General features: G+C 40.8%; 1 long non-coding RNA gene across 2 annotated transcripts in view; it reads left to right on the forward strand.

The window, feature by feature from the left end:
• The first annotated feature begins 3130 nt into the window (after positions 1-3130).
• The window catches only part of LOC309509647, a 38411-nt gene continuing 18157 nt past the window's right edge, over positions 3131-23384 (forward strand). Inside the window, exons 1-4 of one of the 2 annotated variants that reach the window (XR_014209968.1) lie at positions 3131-3376; positions 4343-4389; positions 4484-4582; positions 5618-6045. This is a non-coding gene — a long non-coding RNA (uncharacterized lncRNA). The remainder of the gene's footprint in view (positions 3377-4342; positions 4390-4483; positions 4583-5617; positions 6046-23384) is intronic. The other variant, XR_014209969.1, reaches the window with a different exon arrangement.

The following is a 23384-nucleotide window of genomic DNA, read 5'->3' on the forward strand; positions in this document are numbered from 1 at the left end:
GAGTGTTTCCTGGCGGGCCATGGTCGCCCTTCCACCTTGAGCCTTCCATTCATTTTGGACTTTCACACTGAGTTGGAGAGGTCCTGGAAGAAACCATAGGCGCGCAGGGGCAGAGATTGTCACCTGAGGCAGTTGCTGACCTGCACAGGACCACATACTTGGCTCTCCGGGTCACCAAGCAGACACCATTGGTTGTTCGATGGTGGCGATGGTGGTCACGGAGAAACACCTGTGGCTTAATCTGTTGTGAATTAAGCGGACAGAGAAAACATTTCTCCTTAATCCCCCGATCTCACACTCTGGACTCACTCACTCTGGGACCTCTGTTGAGTCAGTGGTGGGGAGATTCAGGGAGGTGAGAGCAGCCTTCTGACCCTTTTAGCAGCCTTCAGGAAGTACATCCCGTGAAGATTCGATTCGATGCGAAGATGCGTAATAGCGCCCCTATCATATAACAATGAAAACATGGATAGTCTGAAAATTCAGTCAGTGGAGGGGAAAAAGTAGGGTCCTATGTAGGCTACACTACCAGTGGACTAGCCTACTCAAAAATCCTGATACTCAGAATTAAGCCGGTTGCACACTGTACATGTAATATAATAGTCCTTTACGCTTGTTGCTTGTTAGACTGTATGAACATGATCATCGCTGTAATCAATGTCACACTGTAAGATCTCAGTTGTCATTAATGTCAGACTGTACGACAGTCAAGACGCGTTAAAAACGGACGCACGCACGCACGCAAGAAAACTTGCCCGGAGTTTTACATCATCAATCAATGACACGTTTGTTCACAGTGAGCTGCATTACACGCAGGATTGAAATGGTGGCTACAAAGAAATCTCTAACGTTAATTTTGGTCACGGCTTGTCTTGAAAAACGAAGACAATTTGACGGTCGTCGTAGGAGAAGTCACACTGCAGGACTGTGAGTCAAATCTTCTGACACTTCCAGAATTTCGTCGGAGGTAAAATTTGAAACTTCAGATTTTAGCCTAGGAACAGAGGATTCTTTTAGGATTTGCAAAATTGGTCTCAGATGGCCAAATCAGGGCCAAAATTGCACCCAGCTTTAGGAACATATCTGTAGAAAGTATTTAATAGGCTACTCAATCAAAAGTGTAAACACAACTACAGCCAAGTAGCCTATTAAGTTAATCTTGATCAAAAGGTGGAGTACAAGTATAGGCCAAATATACAGTGCCCTATCTTGCACCCAGCGCAATTGACTTTGTACACCGATGCATGTATCATTCCTATTTTGCACCCGCGCACAGCGGACTTTTCCCTCCACAGAAGCACTTTTCCCTCCACAGAAGCACGTCGGTTATCTAAGAAATACACTTGCGCTCCCAGGGGCGGTTCAGCACAAAGAGGAGGCGTGTTCCGGCGCAAACGTTCCCTCATGCTATTTTACAGGTTTAGAAAACAATTCCGCCACTAACCGAAAAAAACTAGTTTAAAGTCAGTGGCGCGTTGCGCATGTTATTCAGATGCTATTTTAAGGGTGCATGCTTGGCCATAATCAGTGTGCACAACGCGCATACACTTTGATTCTCTCATCTACACAGAAGCAGCAGTTTTCATTTTTGCAAATCATACATTATTACGATAGATAGATAGATAGATAGATAGATAGATAGATAGATAGATAGATAGATAGATAGATAGATAGTATATTATAAAAGCATACATCTAGCTTACACATTTACCCAAATTATCATACGCCTGTTTAACCGAAGTTAATTTGGGTGTGTTTTTCCATCCCCAACGTCACTTCTCTGTCTTTTACGGCCCTGACGAGAACGTCGGTCTCCTCGGCTGTGAACCGCTGCCGGCGCGCACCTGGCAAATCCGCCGTTACAATAGGAATCCGCTTTAGAACAAGTACGCCTGCTCTTAAAGGGAATGTGAGATGATGCTCTGATTGGTTTATTTCACGTTATGCCCAAACCACACCTATGAATAATGAAGCTACTTCAGACCAACCCATTTTAGATTTGCGTCAGGCGCAAGAGTCATTTATCCCGCCGGTATAATAGCAACAGCGCCCAAGACCCGCCCACAAAGTTACTTGCGTTTCGCGCTTGATACTTGCGTTTCAGATCGTTAAAATAGGGCCCTTAGACTTTTCTGTCAGTATGTCATGCTTAAGTGCAATTTTAAGTACATTTCTGAGAAGTACATAAAAAGTAGACTGAAAGTATACTTTCTTATTTTTTTGTTTAGAATTAGTATACTAAAAGTACACTTGAATAAACTTATTTTCGTAAGGGTAACTATTTTAAAAATATATATTATTATTATTATTATTATTAGTAGTAGTAGTAGTAGTAGTATTTTGGAAAGTTCAGGGAGAGTGAGGGTGAACAGGATGGGCATATAACCCTGGGAGAACTCAAATCTATGCCACAGCTCTGGCAGAAAATCACAGAAACTCATTTCAAAGTGCCATTATTTTACAAACACGATTTAACAAAAAAGTATCATATCTGCATACTGATTGTCAATCCCATTTGTAGTAATTTATCATGGATGCTTCAGTAGCATGTGCAGAAAATGAAAACATTTGTTTGGGAAAAATAATAGCGGTGTACAGTGAGACAGCAAATAGGATTTGTATTGTAGGAAAGCAGAAGCAATATAACTTGCTGTTTGATGAAGATATAACCTGTCTCTAGCTAAGACCTTGATGACATGAACCCCAGATCTTCCCCTGTAAGAACAAACTGCTCCTCTGTTATGCAATCTGTATAGCTTGCTGAGGTGGTTAACCCAGACATTTCCAGTAGGAGAACCAGGGAAAATTGCATGCAGCAGAAGAGGGTTATCTGGGGGAACACTATCAGTGTCCATACATACAGTAGATCTATACTTTGTTGCTATATAGTGACGTATGTTGAATGATTTTCTTTCATCATATGTACGCTGCAAAAAGTGAAAACATGTAATTATTACACTGTAAAAAGTGCTACACCCACAAAGTAGGTTTTATATATTTAAAATATGTGTAATCTAGTTAATTTTATTGGTTTTATACAAAAAAGTATCAAAATACTTCATCTTTACTTAAAATATATCAGATTTTATATAACAATATATTTTAAATAAAACCCATGCAATTTATTTGGGTAGTTATTTGTATGTGGTTGTTGTGTACAACAAATGCTATAAAAGTGAGTTGACAATGCACAATTTATTTGAGCAGCTGTCGATGTGGCAGGTGTGTTCATCAAACGTAAATATTTTAAATTTTATAAGTTGGCATTATCCCTTTTTCACTGGCGGGGACCTTCCAGGCAGATGCAGTATCTTCCTCGGCACTTCAACTGTTTGGTCGCTGCAGCGGATCTGAATTTCAGGGTCTGATTAACACGGTAAGTTGAGCAAATTTAGCCGAATGACTGGTGATGTAAAGTCACGCGAAATTGCTTAGGGAGCTGAGGTTAGGTTTGCAAATTGTATAGCTAGCTATCCTGCACACATGGTAAGCTAAGATGTCTGCACAGTGTGGTCGATCGGCAGACAACAGCGGTTGAGACCGTGCTGTTAATATGAAATTAGTGCTGTAGTCATGCCTACTATGTGTTTTAAGGCTTGGGCTTTAATTTTGCCAATAATATCTCTTTTAATCGTTAGTTAGCGTAAACTTAAACTAGCATAGTACTAGTTAACGTGTTTTATCTAACTTAGGACTTTTAGCTTACTGTTTAATGTCAAATATTAGTTTAAGTTAACACTAAAAGTGATATTATTGGTCAAATTAAAGCCAAAGTATCCTTAAAACACAAAGTAGGAATGACTACATCACTAAAATTAATTTGAACAGTACGGTGGCCGGTGGGGGATGCAGCTGTCCGTGGGGTGCTCGCGTTATCAGCAGCAGTGTTTAAAAACACATAGTTACGTAGGTAATAATTAGTTGCACAAATGCAGTTATATTTTTATAATTGCACAGATTAAATTTCGGGATCATATGCGATCGAAACGGTCGCAATTTCGATTCTTCAGCCAATAGTTGTGCGGGCAAATAAGGGAAAGTAAGATGTGGTGTTTTATGGACAACACTTTGTTTTGTTTGTTGTGTCTTTGACAGGACTCAGAAATTATGTTAGTATACTTTTGATAGTATGTATGTTATGTTAGTATATGTTAGTATGTTATGTTAGTATACTTTAGTAGTCTGTCTGATTTTTAGAGATTTGATCCACGTTATTTTAATGCTGCATAGTCAATTAATGACAGATGTTTGGTTGAAAAAAACCTTAAACTATTTCTAACCTATTACTTAAAGAAGTTACATTTACAACTGATTTTCTAACATGCATTTTCCTGGTCTTTAGATACCCAAGCACTTTCGTTACCTGGGGTCTTCGAGCTTCACATCCAGGTAAGAAAAACTTCAGAATATAATTATAATTTAATTCAATATAAAATATAAAAATAATTCAATTACAATTTGATCAGATTATACTTTTTGACAGGATTCATCTGCCTCTGTGGAGAAAAGGAGAGAAGTGGTCCTGAGATGCCTGATTGAGTACATGGGGAAGAGACAGGAAGACCTCATCAGTGTCCACCACGTATGTATTGGGCTTAAAGCTACTTGTCTATTTTTATGTCTGTCCCATTGAGCACAGTTATGTCCAAAAGACGTCTTTTCAACGTCTTTGTCAAAAAAGTCGTATGTTGAAGAGACGTCCACTGAGGAGCCAGAATGAATGTTATGACGTCTTTTTTGACATGTTCTGTAAGTCCAATATAGACGTTCATGGAACCTCCATACAAGGTTAAAAACTAGTTCAGATGTGGACATATTTTACGTAATTTAATGTCTCATTTAGACAATTTAAACTGTTTCTGGACCAAATAAACACTTTCAGGATGCATTAAATTAAAACTCATGTTTATTTCAACGTAATTTCTATTTGCAAAGCAACTCACAGACAGTGTGTGTTCATGAATCATGAAATCATTACTGTCTATTTAGGGCAGGCAGCTTAAGGTCCCTGGTTCGAATCTGATTTCATTCACGATCCAAATATGTGTGAATTACAGATGCTAAGCTGTCTAAAGGTGTCAGTGCGTGTTTGTCCAAAAATCATGAAAAGAAACTTCACTGTCTGTGAATTGCTTTGCAATTACACATGGAAATTACATTGAAATAAATGTGCGTTTTAATTTAATATATCCTGAGAGTGTTTATTTGGTCTAGAATAAGTATAAATTGTCCAAATGAGACCTTAAATGACGTTGAAAATATGTCCACATCTGAACTAGTTTTCAACCTTGTATGGAGGTTCCATGAACGTTCATTACAGAACACCTAAAAAAAAGACGTAAAAACCTTCATTCTGGCTCCTCAGTGGACGTCTTTTCAACGTACGTCTTTGTGACAAAGATGTTGAAATGACGTCTTTTGGACATAACTTGGCTTAGTGGGTGTATTAATATTGTGATGATATGGGGTGATTATGTTTGCTCTTGAAAGATATTTAAACTGTAGCTTAATTAACAATTTTGACTTTGTGTGTTATGTCTTCTACCTGTCTGCTATATTCATCTCATTTCCTATTTGTCTGACCAAACTCTTGATTATTTTTTGTCTCCACCAATAGAGTCGGGCTGAAACAGAGGTGCACGCTGAGCTTGGCAGTTGCCCACTGAAAATTTACATGTGCCATCACCCCGACACAATTGGGATTATCATATAAGGACAGCCCGTGGTCAGAGGTGTGCCAAACCTGTCGAAAGCATGCTGCCTCCTGTTTGGACTTACCTATGCTCTCGACCGCAAGTACCCCTCAAAACTGGTGTATACTTGAGATATATCAGAGGCTTTTTGTGGGATTGGACCCTGTGCATCCTAAGCCATCATCATGTCATTTTTGACATTGCAGTTCCAGTGTGATACAATGTGATGTTATGACTCACATTTACCTTTATCCAAACATTGCAGATTGGGCAGTTTGGATATTTCACTGTACTGTTCAGAACAGGTTGAAAATACACTTCTACAGTGTTTGTTTTATATTAGAGTGTACATGTGCGGGCACATTTATTTGCTGTTTTGTAGTCACTTTTAAAAGTGACACTGGTTGACATTGAATATATTGAATAAATTATTGTCTTCAATCTATCTTCTCATCTTTTTCTTCTTCAATTGAATTTGTAATTGTTATTGACAAAGTCTGTTTATGTAAAGTTAATCACTGTAGTGCAGGATATAGACATTTAGATTTATTTTCTGAGGTTATAGCCAGGACTCAATTAAAATGTTTATTCACATATGATTAAGTTAATTTTACTAAGAAAATAAAGTTAATAAAACCAAATAAAATGAGTACAGGTTACTTGTAGCAACCCATAAATAAGTTACCTGTACCAATAAAAGTAGGTTTATCTAACTGAGAAATACTAGTACTATTAGTTAACTCAACTCGATTTTGTTGCGTTTGTATTAAGCAATGTTAAAGTGTTCAATATACTTAAAAAAGGCTGCAAGTTGAATCAACATAAAACATCCAATGCAGCCACTTGCCTCACTTTTTATAAGTTAGATCTAGGTATTACTTTTTACAGTGTACCTTAAAGAGCTACCTGATCTGACCTTTAAAAAATGGACTAGTTTTTTTTTAGATGTACAACATGAAGCACATTTTAAAATGCACTTTTTTCAGTGCACATACTGTGCACAAAGAAAGTTTATTTATGTATTATGATGATGAAAATGATAATGATAATAATAACCCATTATTACTACTGTCTTGGGGTGTTCGATATTGATAGAAAAAATATCTAGATATTTTCTGGATTTGTGTAGATAACGAGGATTTGAAACATTTTGCAGAGTGTGTTATTGTGTTGGTACCTTGGCAGGTTTAGGACTGCTGTGGACAGCTGGCTCCTAAAGATTTTGTTATTCTTCATATTTTGTGTGGTGGTTTCCAATACGTTTAAATGATTTTTACCTTTTATCTGCATTTTTACCTTTATAAGGGGAATTTATTCTTACCTAATTAAATTTAGCCTATGCATCATTTATTATGTCAAACTATTATATTTAATCAATAAATTCAATTAGAATAATTAGAAACAATGGGGCTGTTGCCAATCAAATTAAATCAGTATCAACAAAATCTGTCTTTGCAATGCAGAGAAAACACAGAAGCTGCATCTGAAGTGACATTTAGATGTATTTACACAAACTGTTTAATGCAGCACAAAGGTGACATAAATGCATATAACCTTACATTAGCACATATGAAAAAGTGCATTCATCTTTGTTATGTAAAGGACTTGTTTCCCTCAACATTTTATGAAAACACAAGTGTATTTGACCAAAATCTTGTGTGCTTTTCATGCCTTAGAAATCAAACGTATAAAAAGTACAAAGAAATTACACTCAAATATAGGCACTTTGTCGAGAATTTTCTTACTTTACTTAAAGGGTTAGTTCACCAAAAAATTAAAATTCTGTCATTAATTACCAACCATCAATATAATTTTTTGAACCCGTAAGACCTTCGTTCATTTTTGGAACACGAATTAAGAACCAGCCATAGGCAGCAACGTCATTGCAACTTTCAAGGCCCAGAAAGGTAGTAAATACATTGTTAAAATAGTCCATGTGACTACAGTGGTTTAACCTTAATGTTATGAAATGACAGGAATACTTTTTGTGCGCAAAAAAAAACTAACAAAAATAACAACTTTATTCAAAAATCTCTTTTCCTCAACGTCATTCTCATATGCGATTCACATAGTAAACACACTGCAGTGCTTCCGGGTTATACGTCAGAACGCCAGCTAACAATTTGGTACTCAAAGGTATATAGGCTTTTGGCTTTTGCTGTCTGCACATCATTTCCTGTAATATCATACTTTTTTTGAAGTCTTTTCTATTTAAGGCTTTAAACCAAAACCAGATGGTTTTGTTGTTGTTTGGCATTTCAATATAGCTGCATAGACGGTAACCTTCACTAAAAAGGGACAATGTAAACATCCTGCTTTAGGTCAAAGATGATGTTGTGGTTACTGATGAGACTTCTTTTCACTAGGTTGAATGACACTAGGTTGTGGTATCAGTGATACAGGCCTTCATTATAGTGCTTAGTAAAAAGGTGCCATAACAAACAAATATTTAAAATACACTATATTTATGTTGTTTCTACATTAGTTTGGAGATTCAGTGTGAAAGTATTACAATATAAAAATATATTAAAAACCTTTAATGTTTTGTGTGATTAATTGAGATTAATTAACTTGTATGCTTTGATCAAAAATACCGTAAAGGCAATAATATTGTGAAATTATTACAATTTGAGATAACTTGTATTTGAATATATCTTAAAATGTAATTGTTTCCTATGATGGTAAAGCTGAATTTTCAGCATCGTTACTCCAGGTTCAGTGTCACATGATCCTTCAGATCAAAAGAACAGCATTTATTTGAAATGTATATTTTTGTAACATTATACATACTTATTTACCGTCAGTTTTGATCAATATCCTCCTTGCTGATTAAATGTATTAATAAAAATAAAAAAGTCACTTCCCAGCATCCCTAAGAAGAAGGTTTAGTAATACTACAGAAGTATTTTACTATTCTGTTGGAAAGTCACTTTTCTAAAGTCATTCATATGCCAATTTGCTTGAAGATCCTTTTCACATAAAAGCAACAGGTGTTTGAGTATGATTGTAATGTTTAATATTGTCTCAGTTCTCACTCTAACGGGAAATGGGTGCACCCAACACCGATAGATGAGATTCAGCTCATTTCAGGGTCTTATTAGAAATGAATAATTAATTAATTAAAAAAGATATTTCCCTGTCCAAAATGTGTGGTGTAGAGTAAAAATTATGCAAATGCACTGCTTTATTCAGAGATAATAAAATAATGCAATCAAAATGCAAATGGTATACATTTTGCATCTCCTCTCTTTTTATTGTGCAGTAGTCTAGTCTATCTTGCTGCTGGTGTGGTTCGGCACATCAAACTCCTTGACTCAACATCTTTCTCCTGATAATTTGATGGTTACAATCTATTCATTTTCTTTCTATTTGAAATCTTCATGGAATGAGATTTGATAGAATTCTTTAACAGATACTCCAGATCAGATATCTGCCTTATCTTTTACAGTCAGTCTCTGTTCACCAATAAATACAATGCTTGCATTCCATACATATAAAACTCTATTCCCTGGATTTTATGCAGGCAACCTTGTGGATGAATCCCTTACGTGTGTGGAAGAACACTTATCAATATTTGGACTTAGATTTCCCCACATTGGGACTATGTAATAGCATTTCTTGACTTTCTTGGCTGAAGCTGTTGCTTTAAGACCCTGTTTTCTGGAATATGAAATGACTTACAGGAAATGGCTTTAAAACACCCAGAGGACTACATGAGTCTGTTAAAGGTAAAATAGCCATGGGAAGGCCGGAAAATTTGTGTTTTTAGAGCATTTGGCCTTTCTGGACCTCGTAGTGACAAAGTGTCAAAGAAAACAATGTTAGCAAGCTTCTAAATCTATAAGTCAAGCTTCAAAAAGATGTCTTTGAAACACACAAATACACCTTCTGGGTAAATGTCAAATCTATTACAGTTGCTTTTTCTTAGAAAGCAAGTAATATTAATCAGAACTACCTGTACACCCACTCACTATGTACCAAATGACATTGTTGACATTTATGAGCATCCATGTTATTCCTTTGACCATAGCTATAGAGTGAATAACATACAGCGGTTGATGATGGATGAAAAGAGGAAAATAGAATGAATGAAAGGGAATCCTTCTTTCTTCATGGCCATCCGATTGAATTGAGTGGAGTGGTCATATCTCTCACCCCCTGATGCCCGATTTCTCACATGTCAGATTAAGGAAAAGCTTTCTGTGGGAGAAATGAGGCAGATTTCGGGCTGAAGGTGACTCTCCGTTGGAATTCAACACCATTTCAGAGAGCCCTTTTCATTATTATTGAGCTATACACATATGACCTGTCAGACTGATTGAATGTTGAGTGTTCGTGTGGCGGGACTTGGTTCACTGAACTTAAGGCTTATTCTTATTCAACTTGCACTTTGTTTACTTTTACTTCTAAAAGCAAATAGCCTGTTCGGTTTGATTTTATTTCATTTTTATTTTGTTGTTCCTTTCAGTCTTGCCCGTAGTGACTCCCTGCTCATGTACAAATTGGATATATGATTCTGTGGCTTGAAACACTCACTGCATGTCAGTTATTAATATTCATTCATCAAATAAGACTTTTTCATGCATTGCAGAATTTGTTTGTATTTGATACAAAGTCACTTTTTGCTTTAATGATAGCAGCACTTGAGTTGGTATGTGTCTGGAGGTGTCTGACAAATGTAATTGCAAAGGCTAGAAATCACAACTGAATATGTTATGTTTCTCCAACATGGTTCCAATCCTCTTTGACTGTGCCGTAGTTAGAATCATAGTGTTAATTTCTGCAGTGTACATTTTTTAAGTAAATTTTTGAATATGTTGTGTATACCACAAACTTTTGATTGGTAATGTAGGCCTATATTTTGAGAAGGGTTCTTTATAGAGCCTCCTTGTCCTCAGAAGGAACAGGTTGATGTGTAAGGTAGAGTAAACTTGACTGAGCTGAGGAAACATGTTGACAGTATCATGTTGTCTGTCAAAACAGTATTTCTCAACATCAACATCTAAACAGCAGCAACAGCCCTTCACATTATTATCACATCTTTAGTGCACATTTCCCCCCTTTAACATGAAGTGGAAGTATGAGGTCTTATCTCATACATAAATAGAACATCCATCCACTTGGAAAAGAGTCCAGTTTAAGTGTAAGTTTTACTTTGACATAACAGGCTATAATGCCCTGTATATATGTTATCCTTGTCTGTCTTCCTGCAGAATAACCTTTTATGTGTTTAGAAGGATTTGCATTGAATAAAAAAATAATAAAAAAATAAAAAAATAGACGAAAGAAAGTAGGTTTGGAATGACATGAGGGTAAGAAAAGCATGGCCGAATTTCAACTTTTGATGAACTATCCCTTTAAGATTTAGTGTCCTGAGAATAGTGTTTAACATCTAATTATAGATAGCAACTGAGAATTATAAGACCAGCAAGAAAGGGTATCTAACATGTGTTAATTGGTCCATACACACACAATATAGAGTAATTTGTTGAGTTTCTTAAGCTGATTATGTTACGCAGAAACGAGCATTTAAACACGTTGCAGTGGCAAGCATTTTAAGCGTCTTTTAAAGGGCATGTGAGTCATGTTTCAGGCCTTGTCAAAATTCTCTTCCTGTTTTCTGAGCTACTGTGCATGAGGAACAATCTAATGAAAGGTATTGAATGGCATCTGTAGGGGGTATTTGTGTATTTCCTATGATCAACTGAATTGCAGGCTACTGCAGATTCATTTTCACACATGTCCATGTCTCATTTTCTAGTGCCACTGACAACAATGTCAAATGTAAATCTCTGAACAAATATGGATGTAGTTCTCCCATGCAGAAGAAGGTTAAGTGATCATTGAAAACAAGAGAAAAACACATCAAAGCAAGGTTGCCTCCTTTAGCAAGGGGTATGATGCACGTTCTTCAGCATTTGACCATGGGCTCTATTGTAGTTCATTGTATTCCTCTTCAGGGTATGTTGATTGTGTGGACTAGTGGTCGTGCTTCAGAACATTGTGCTGTAGTGTTCAGAGTGGTGTGAATTTGTCATTTTGAAAAGAGGTCAAGGTCTATATAGTGTTCATCTCAATGGCAGTTGATCAGGTAGTACAGGATTCCCTGGAAGTACATCACATAAAATGTTTGCTCTAATAAGCTTAAAAAATACCATGTTACTAATGATTCTATAACTCGTAGAAAATGTAATGAAAATGTTGGTTAATGACACAGACAAACATTGGTTAATTGACTTGTGACATTAAAGGCCCCCTGAAATCAAAATTTTAGTTTTTTAGCTTTTAGGATGAATATAGCCTTAAGGTTATGAATAAGCTGGTGTGTTGCAAAACAATGACAAAATTCGCATTTATGAGGAGGTATAAGCATTCAAAACTTACAGTCCCTCACTTCTGCTAAAATGGATCACTGATTTTTATGACATCACCGCGAACTTCAGCTTCTCATCACATCTTCTGTCCAATCAAATGCTCTCTAGAATCTAAATCATCCCGCCCTGTAACGTTAATTGGCTCATACGGTCTGTCTCCAAAGACGGTTGGTTTATTTTCGCCTTCATCATTGGGAGACGATTCTGCCGACGATTCATTGGAAGTCCATCGGTGCAGGAGAATGTTTTGTTTTTTAACCTCTACAGGGCCAAAAGTTACAGTGTACCTAGCTTTAACTAGACTTTTGTCTTAAAATATATTCAATCATTTTAGCATTTCTCATTTGCTCTCTATAACATTTAAAAAAAACACATTAAATATTAGATAAATTTAGCACAGAATCAACTTTGCTCTGCTGCCCCCAGTTGCATCAAGGATCAGCCACATTTCCATTTGAAGCGTGGATGTTTAGGAAAGTGCTGCGCCAAGTTCCCTTTCAAGGGAACTCGCGTTGCGTCGAAATTGACGCTATGGGAACGCATTGCGTGATTGCATCATGAAGCACTTGTAAAATCAGTCCAATGGCGTATAGGCGGGTGACGTCATGGCAGGAAGCTATAAAGCGCACCCAGACCAAACATTGTCAGCTTCTGTGTCTTCAGCAAGCGCTCTCTGTGAAATCTGTCTCTGTCTATTTATTGTTGTTTGTCCTCAAGCATATTATATATCTAGACAGGAATATAATGGCGAGCAAACAGAATTTTGGATCGTGTGTTCCTCCCCGCCCTCGCTTCATTACGAGTGGGGATACACGCGATTTATGTGTTGTTTGTTTGGGAGAAGAGCATGCACGGTCAGCTCTAGTAAAATGGGGCTGACAGTGTTCATTCATAATTCCTGACGTGTAACATATGCACTTCGAGAGTTTTAGCTCTGCTCCTGTTGGCTTTCTTCTCGAGGGAAGAAAGTCGAGAAAGATTCTTTGGCTTGGATCTCGCGTTTGCCGAGGCAGCGGACGCAGAAGCGGCGCGGAACGGCGCCCATGTTAACCTATGGTGTCGTTCACACCAGACGCGGAGCGCCGCGGCATGCCGTGGCCGGCCCGCGCCGTGAAGCGCCAGTTTCGGCGTCTGGTCTATTTTTTGCGCGACCGCGAGTGATCCGCGTCCATTCCGGCAGGAAGTCACACCAAGAACACGAGACATCCGGTCAATTGTCAAAATAAAAGCAATTTTCAAATTAAAATACCGCGAGTGACAAATGCGATCATATTTGTGTATCTAAACAGACAAGAAAGATGAAAACAAACAAAGAAAAAAACTGTCTACCATATTCTCTCTCTGGCTGCGTGTGTGTCTCGACAACGGATTAATAAAAGAAGTGTACATACTTCTTGGTTACAGAAACATGGTGTATTCATTTCATGAGGTTATTTACTTACCCATGATGTAAAAAATAGCTCTGAATAAACAACAACGGAGCAGAAGCGCTTGTCGACCGCTGCGGAGAATACGCGTCTGGTGTGAACAGGCAGGCGCCGGACTGCGCGTGATTTTCCATTCCGCGCCGCTTCGGCGTCCGGTGTGAACCCAGCGTAAAGGCCAATTTATACTTCTGCGTCGGGTTCGCGTAGAAGGTACGGCGTAGCAGACGCATTGACGTGTACCATACGTCGTACCCTTCGCCGTACCCTGACGCGCACCTCCTCAAAAATGTAACTACGCGTCGCGGCGACGCGGACCGCAAGATCTGTGATTGGTCGGCTGGATAGCATCGCGTTTCCTCCTACGCATTTCCGGAATGATCTTCTGCACTCTGCACCGCCCGCCCACCATTTTTAAATTCCGAAGATCAGTGAAGAGCCATGGAAATAGACCAAGTGACCGAGAGATTGCTTGAAGAAGTGCAGAAATACAGCCATCTGTATGACTCCTTCAGTCGCCATTGCTCGTAGAAACCTAAACTCAAAACAGCCGCGAGGAATGTAAACACAGTGGAACTGGAACATTAAAACCCACCCGCGCCAACTAGCGTTTCGGCGGTGTAACTGCAGAGCAACACAGACATTCGCAGAAGTATAAATGCTCACGACGGCGTCGCCTACGTGCGTACCCTACGACGTACACTACGGCGTACACTCGACGCAGAAGTATAAATTGGCCTTAAGGCTACGGGTCTGCAATAAAGATTCTGTGACTCGATCTCGGATCTCGCGTGTGCTGAGGCAGCGCGTAGATTACGGGGCTGCAATAAGAATCTAATGGCTCAGATCGCGCGTTTGCCGAGGCAGCGCGTAGATTATGAGTCTGCATCTCTGCAATAAGAATCTAGTGGCTCAGATCGCGCGTTTGCCGAGGCAGCGCGTAAATTATGAGTCTGCATCTCTGCAATAAGAATCTAGTGGCTCAGATCGCGCGTTTGCCGAGGCAACGTGTAGATTAATAGGTCTGATATATTTATACACACAGGGAACTGAGCAGACGGGAATTTCCTTTTCTCTCTTTCTCTATTATGATTGTTTGCAAACTAATCATGTGTTTGTAGACTATTATTGTGGTTCTTTTTGTTTGAGAATATAATATGAATTTAATTCGGGGCAATTAAATATTTGTCTGGCTTTGAAAGAAGATGTATGAAAATAATATATTCTATTTTTCATCCAGACCAATTTCTATATCTGATCTCTGAGGAGTTAGATGTCTATATTAATGTAGTATTCAGCCTTTCATCCAGACCGTGTTTACTTGTCTGGTTGATATTGGCTGCATTTAATTTTTGAGAGAATTAAATATGTACTCTTCTGATCTCTGAGGAGTTATGTCTATATTAATATAGTATTCAGCCTTTCATCCAGACCATTTCTGCTTGTCTGGTTGACATTTGGCTGCATTTAATTTTTGAGAAAATTAAATATGTACTTATCTGACCTCTGAGGAGGTAGATTTCGGTATTAATATACTATTCAGCCTTTCATCCAGACCGTGTTGACTTGTCTGGTTGATCTTTGGCTGCATTTAATTCTGAGGAAATAAATGGTGAAATTCCTGGGGGGAAATTAATAACACCTCATTATACGGTGCCCATCTCCCTTCGGTGCTCTCAGGGGCCGTTCTGCCAACCCCATCATCTCGTGTGCTTCGGGGCGCAGCGGTCTCCAGTGAATTCTAGTCTCAGACGAGCCTTTATCTCACTGTCCGCCCGGAAACGTAGCGGCGCTGGGATTCTTGCCCCCTCCGAGGAGGGTCTCAGAGCAATCATTTTCGCTGTTCCCTGCCGGTGCGCCGCTTCAGGGCAACGAATTGGTCGCTTGAGTAATACCAGAGACCAGTCTCGAGAGGCGGGTTCTCTTAATTTCTGGTGGGAAGTGGTTAACACCTCACTATATGGAGCCCATTTCCCTTCGATGTCTTTGGGGGGCCGTTCTGCCAACCCCGCCACCTTGTGTGCGTCAGGGCGCAACGGTCTCTGACGAGCCTACATCTCCGTGTCTGCCCGTAAACGTAGCGGCACTGGGATGATCGCCCCCTCTGATGAAGGTCTCAGAGCAGTCAGTTCGGTTGTTCCCTGCCGGTTCGCCGAATTGGTCACTTAGGTAACACCTAGAACAGTCTGGAGAGCCTGGTTCTCTTAGTAGATTTTTTGGCAGTGTGGGAACTTCTGCCAAACATATCTCAACAGAAACAGAGTGTTTGCTCCTGATCCCCCAATAAAAGACTGGGGTTGGGTTGGCACTCTCAACTGCAGCCTTCAAGGGGTAAGGCGGATCTGAGGACCGTTATTATTTCCAAGAAGGCTGTGGAGAAAAGTTCCTGATGCTCGAGGGGTCAGGCCAATGAGGGCAATCTCCTCTGAAGGGAAGTGGTTAACACCTCGTTATATGCTAACCTTGTGTGTTTCGCCACCTTGTGTGTTTCGGGGCGCAGCGGTCTCCAGCGAGCACATATCTCAGGGTCCACCCGGAAACGTAGTGGTCCTGGGATGCCCGCCCCCTCCAAGGAGGGTTCCAGAGCAGTCAGTTCGATCGTTCTCTGCCGGTTCGCGTTACAGGACGACGGACTGACTGTTCCACAAAAACTAAATCCAGAAGCCGGTCTCGAGAGGCTGGTACCTCTGCTAGAATTTTTGACAGCGTGGAAGATGCTGCCAAATATTTCTTGTTGGGTCCTGCAGACCATAGAAAAGGGTTATCATCGGGTCTCGCCCGCCCAGGTTTATGGGGGTCCTATCCGCCGTGGTGGGCCCCAAGCAGGTTCTGGTAATGGAACAAGAAGTGAAAACCCTGTTGGAGAAAGGGGCCATAGAACATGTACCTCCCTCCAGCAGGGACACCAGTTTTTACAGTTGGTATTTCATCGTTCCAAAGAAGGATGGGGGGTTGCGTCCCATTTTGGATCTGAGTGTTCTGAACGAGTCAGTCATTCAGCTAAAGTTCAAAATGTTAACACTGAGACAAATCATGCCACAGATCAGATCCGAGGACTGGTTTGTCATGATAGATCTCAAGGACGCATACTTTCACATTTCCATCCTTCCATATCACAGGAAGTTCCTGAGGTTTGCTTTTGGGGGCAAAGCATACCAATATCGAGTTCTTCGTTCGGCCTAGCACTATCACCCCAAACTTTCACGATCAGTGTCATCAGTTGGCAGTTCGGCATCGAGATGTCAATCTCGCACACAGGAAAGAGTTGCGGTTACGGCTAAACGCCAAAAATAGTGTGCTTTCTCCACTACAGAGGACCACTTTTTCTAGGCGTGGTTGGGACTTAATGTTGATGCAGGCATACCTCTCACCTGCACGCATAGAGTACATCCTGTCAGCTGTGAAAAGAATAAAGCTAGGCCAGTCACTCACTGTGAAACAGTTTCAGAGACTGTGGGGTCTGATGGCAGCAGTGTCCAACGTGATACCTTTTGGCCTGTTGTACATGAGACCCCTGCAGTGGTGGCTCAGGACCAAAGAGTTTCCCCGAGGGGCAACCCCTTTCACATGATCAGGGTCACGCGGCAATGCTTACGTGCCCTAGTTATGTGGAAGAAGCCTTGGTTCTTGTCCCCAGGATCCTGTGCTGGGAGCTCATTGTCGTCGCTTAACGCTTACGACGGATGCTTCGCTCACGGGCTGGGGTGCGATCATGGATGGTCGCTCGGTGCCCGTGGACGGGTCACCATCTCACCTGGCACTTAATCACCTGATGGCTCAGGCTCTTCATCCCTGGGCACCAGATTCAGGAAGCAGACATCCTGTCGAGGCAGGGGCTGAGGCCCAGGGGAGGGAGACTCCACCCCGAGGTGGTGGAGCTCATATGGACTTGCGGACGTGGCAGTTCAGCATCTGTACATGGTTTCCCTGATTGTTCTACTTCCGGGAGTTCTGGAGAACAGAGTTATGGGAGTATGGGTTTGGCCCCTGAGGGGGCCCAACTCATAGACTCGGGTCTCTCAACTGAGGTTGTTGAGGCCACGATCTCTAGAGCTCCCTGCACAGGAAGCAAACCGGTTTCCTCCATGGTGCGTTGAAGCAGGAGCAGTATGGCGGCTTTGTAGCCTTGTATTAGGGGTATCCCTACAAGAGGTGCTAGATGCGGCGGGCGGTTCCTCTCCGCACACACTCATCGGGTTTAAAACCTATTTCTGGGCTTCACTCCTGGGTCCCAGGTTATTCTGTCTTTGTTTGTCTCTGCCTGATTTCACACAAGACAGGCACTGGTCACTATGGTGGCGTTGGTATAGACGTTCCCATAGCGTCAATTTCGACGCAACGCGAGTTCCCTTGAAAGGGAACGCCTCGGTTACGACTGTAACCTCGGTTCCCTGAAGAGGGAACGAGCGTTGCGTCACCTTGCCATACTTCCGGCGTGCCTGTGATCGACTTGCTTCGACCTATCAGAAGTTGACAATGTTTGGTCTGGGTGCGCTTTATAGCTTCCTGCCATGACGTCACCCGCCTATACGCCATTGGACTGATTTTACAAGTGCTTCATGATGCAATCACGCAATGCGTTCCCATAGCGTCAATTTCGACACAACGCTCGTTCCCTCTTCAGGGGACCGAGGTTACAGTCGTAACCGAGGCGTTTTTGTGTCATCTGGTGGTTTAGAGGAGAATAAAATCAAATGGCCATTCGGTTTTTATTTTTTTATTTTTTTTTATCAAATAAATATTGCCGTTTCTGTTCTAGTGATTGCTGTTAGTTTATTGATTCTGTTTGTGCTGTTCCCTTCTCATCAGTTACCATGGTTACACATGGTTTGATTCACTGAGTTCAGGTGTTTTAATCGTTTAGTTTGGCTTGTTACTTTCACTATTTATACATTGAGTTTCTGTCTGTTCCTTGTTCCCGTAGTGGTTTAGGTTTTCCCTTTTATTCCAAATAGTTCCTTGTGGATTTAATAAAGACTTTTTTGGAGCTATTCATCTTCTTCGTTGTGAGGTTTGTGATAAAAACCACCCAGCCGTGACAAAATCTTCCCCAATTCCTGTACTCTGTGTAGAATATGCCATTTTACCCATTGGCATATGCTAACAGTCCTATGTACTATCACATCAATAATGAAAAGGCACACGAACAGGTCTTCCATTATCTTTTCAAAACCTAAAGTTTTCCAATTAATAAAATCTGCACTTACCCACATGCAGTGATTATGTTTTCTTAATAAGTGTGCTCTTATCATCATGGAAACAGTTGGCATGAAGGTTTAGCCCTTCTGTCCCTCCCCAATCTCTATTTAGACAAGCCAAGAATTTGGCATCAAGAATGCCCAGTAAATGAAAGGCGTTTACAGTGCCTTCAGCCCTCATCTGCTTTATGACCCACAGCTGTCATTCCAGGAAAGTAGGTTCGAAGGAGAATGGCATATACCGGGTGCCTGGTTGCCATAAAAAGATCAAACAGTAAAATAGACAAGGTTTGCCAGAAGTTTACCACCAACTCCACCGTGACCTTGTTAAGTCCTGCCATCCCACAACTCACAGGCATTGCTGATCCTTCATCTGCATGTTATGGGTGCGTGACTGACATGTACTGTGAAAGAACTGAGTCTCGTGCTTCCGTGGTGATGATGACAAAAGCAAGGATGACAAAATGATGACACAAAGGAAGGATGATGGGAAAGTAGATACTCTATTATGTGCCTGATTAGAAATGGTACAAAATGACTTCAGCGTTGCTGAGCATAAGAGATTTCTTATCAACTCCAAACTGAATGGAAGTGTACATGTCACAATCACATTATATTACCAAAGCTAAAAATGTCAAATTAACATTTTACTTCGTGTTTTCTGTTTTACAACTTTGCCTACAAGTTAGCATAGAGTTATCTGCTAAGAGAAGCTCTTTTATTAATATATAAAAATATATCAGAATGACATGCAACGTTTTGATTTAGGCAGTAAGCAAAAGAGGCCCAAAAAATGCTAAGATTATGTTTTATTAGTATTATTTAATTCGGTCATGTCGTTTCTCACCAGGGACAGCAAGTGATCCTAAACTGCCACTGGTGCTCCCTAAAAAAATAGGCCTATGTCATCCCTGGTGTAGTCAGTCCTTATGGGAGTCATCCATGCCAGACAGTCACGTGACCCTGTACTGAGGGCATCTAGCTGATAAGGACTGACAGTGAGGTTGATTGAACAGACAGATTTCTCGTGAGATAAAAGCATGTCTCTGTTACTAGCATCAGAATTTGCAACCTACATCTGTAACCATAATCTGGGCCATTGATGTAGAAAGCAAAACTTGTCTGAGTTCAGCAAAATTTTACAACCTCCACCGACAGCTAGAGCCTTTGTATAAAATGACTCAATGCAGTCTTGACAGCCATTCTCAGTAATTCAAAGAATTCAGTTTTGAGGGTAAAGAAAATGTAAGTTTGAGTTGTAAATTTATTATTTATGACGACCCGAGTGGTGGCCACACAAGAGTGGTAATGCGTGGATGTATCATCTGTAACGACTGAGACAAATCAGACACAAGTATTTGTTATACAGTAGTTTAACAAATAATATTTAAAACTCACTCTGGGATCTGTGCTCCCATCCCCCCAACAAGGGTAAGAAAGTCTTAGTTACCATGACCACGATCAGATAAGTTGGTTTTATGGCTGTTAAAAATGTGTCACTGGTCAAGACAGAGACAATGGGAAAGACAGAAACAGACTTTAAAACAGACTTTGCTGCATTCATCTGATCTATAAATGAATATGCATCCCAGAAAATTGTGTGAATGATTTACTGTCTTGTGTAGTGTTTTTAATTCAATTTATTTATTTTTTGATACTGTGTATTTTATGACAGAACCAACGGTCAATGTAACCTCACCTATACCATGTTTGGTCTCTATAAATTGTTACTTTGAAGATCGAAATGATTGTGTACATGATATGCGATAGCTGCGCAACATATTAGTCTTTATTAACATAATATTTCTTAGTTTCTTCATCAGAAACCAATCCAGCTGCACATGCAAATGGTCAAGATGCTTTCACTCTCCCAAAGGAGTCAGACTGTATTTTCCTCAATCAAACTCAGAAGAAAACTGCAACCTTACCATCACTGAATGGGCAACGATCAACTCTTGGCCTTCTCGGTATGTTCAGGGTGCCGTGCTGTCCAGCGTGGCCTCAGCAGGCCCCAGGGCAGCAGGCCTCGACTCACAACCAGCCATGTGCTCATTCAGGAGAGAGAGGACTCTCTCAACCACAACAGAATCAAGGACAACCTCAGGAGTTTGGCACAATGTCTTCATTCAATGGAGATGAAGTCCATCGTAACTCCCACCATTTGCTCTGCGTGTCCTCTCCGGCCCAGGGCCGGTAGGCCACAATCTGCACTCCAGCCATGAGAACAGATTCGAATTCGAGAGGGCATTCGAATAACGGGTTTGATGCATGATACATGAAAAACAGGGTGAAAGTGTCTTAGATCGCGAGACAATTTGAGTTCAACTGCAACTGGACTAAGAACCTTAATGATGCGAAAGGGTCCGATAAACCGGGGTGCTTAGGGAAGGGAGCTTAGGGAGCGGAATAAAGTGAACCGCTTTAGAGAAACGATTGACGACCGTCAGGATTACAGTATTCCCAGCCGACGGAGGAAGTCCTGTAGAAAATGTAGGGCGATGTGAGACCACGGACGAGACGGAATAGGAAGAGGTCTGAGAAGACCAGCGGGCGCAGAGTTACTAGACTTGGTCTGAGTGCAGACAGAACAGGATGCAACGAAACGACGGATATCCCGTTCTCTTGTAGGCCACCAAAATCTTTGGCAGATGGTGGCAAGAGTACCCCTTACCCCAGGGTGAGCAACCAATCTAGATGAATGACCCCACTGGAGGACGGCTGGATGCACCGACACAGGGACAAATAATAACTCCATAGGACAGCGTCGTGAATGAAAAGGCGATTCTCTAAGAGACGTTGAAGAACGCGCCAAACGTGCACCTGGAGAGAGGCTGAGAAAATTAGTATGTCATCTAGGTAAACGAAAAACAAAGATATTAAGCATATCTCTCAAAACGTTGTTTACAAGAGCCTGAAAAACGGCGGGAGCATTGACGAGCCCGAACGGTAAAACCCGGTATTCAAAATGCCCTAGAGGCGTATTAAACGCCATCTTCCATTCGTCTCCCTCCCTTATACAGACTAGGTGATACGCGTTGCGGAGATCCAGTTTAGTGAAAATCCTTGCTCCCTGCAAGATCTCAAAGGCCGATGACAAAAAGTGGCAAAGGATACTGGTTCTTGACAGTTATGTCATTCAGCCCTAGATAATCAATGCAGGGACGCAAGGAACCGTCTTTCTTTTTTACAAATAAAAACCCAGTGTCGGCGGGAGAGGAAGAAGAAACAATAGTACCGGCAGCAAGAGAATCAGAGATATATTTTTCGAGCGTCTCGCGCTCCGGTGTCGATAAATATTACCTCCCCCGAGGCGGGGTGGTACCCGGGAGGAGATCAATGCAGCAGTCATATGGTCGATGAGGAGGGAGAGAAGTGGCCCGGGAACGACTGAACACTGCTCGCAGATCGTGGTACTCCTCAGGAACTCCAGAGAAATCACCAGGTTCCTCCTGAAAGACAGAAACAGAGGGGACGGGAGGAACAGCAGACACTAAACGCTTTACATGACACGACAAATTCCAAGAGAGAATGGTTCCCTTGGACCAGAGCCATAGAGAAAAAGAGTTGCGACACTCTTTGATGTCGCCGCTATGGCTGTCACGTGGTTCATGTAAGTCCCAATAGTTCCAAAACATATGCTGGCTGTCATGTTCTTCTATGGGACAGACAGCAGCGATTGCATTATTGAACGGTATATATAAAATAAAACACACACCCAAGTACTTTTTCAGCTGTTATAGCATTATTGCATTTTGTTAATGTCAGTTTTGCATTTGGAGATAAGTTTTAGGCTATATTTTTGGAGGGAAAAGCTTAGTGTTCATGTTTGCATGGGTAGTAGCACTGGCTTTAGCGGCTCTAACTTAACTTTTCCATATCATTCATCTGATGATGGACGTCTCATGATATTTATTTTAGCACAACTGGGCTGTATTAGGCTATTGATTCCCGTGATTTTGCTTATAAATTCCGATTCAGCCATTAGCCTACCTTCGTGATCACGCAAAGAGGTCTGCCGTGGCGGTCCGTTCAGAATTCGCTTAGAAGCTAGCTCACTTCTTCTGATGAAAGTGGCCACCCCCAGGACCACAACGTGAAACATGATCATGTTAAGACTAAGAACATAATTTTAAGATTAAGCCATACACATTATCAAAACTATAACAGATTAAAAACGAATTTACGCTTTTATGTTTGGGTATATAGGTAAGTGCAGAGTGAAGATTTCTCTATGGCTCTGGGTTGGTGTACAGAGTAGTAGAGTAAGGGTAGCAAGTAACTTAAGCAAATAACTAACAAAACACTTGAAGACAAATGAAGGTTTTCAAATAAAATATTTTTTTATTAAACAATGGCAGAAAACAAAAATGTGTGCTTGTGTGAGTGTGTGTGAACAAGAAAAACAAAAACCAGGGGCAGGTGATCCATGAAACAAACAGGACTGGTGATGGCCATAACAATCCTAGAGGTCCAGCATTGTTCTCACAAGCCGCTTCACTCAAGACAACAAAACATAATGAAAAGTTAGTATATGCCAAAAAATTAAATTAAATTAAAGTTGCTATAAAGGTGGTAGCGATTCATTACCGAACTCATACTGTCACAGCTGACGAAGTTGCGCTAGCTAGCAGGCAGTGCTTGAAAATTGGTTGAAACATCCAACATAAAATATAAATAATTACGCTGTGCATGTAC

The sequence above is a fragment of the Leuciscus leuciscus genome (genome assembly GCF_965113295.1).
Source record: "Leuciscus leuciscus genome assembly, chromosome: 1".
Lineage (NCBI taxonomy): Eukaryota > Metazoa > Chordata > Actinopteri > Cypriniformes > Leuciscidae > Leuciscus > Leuciscus leuciscus.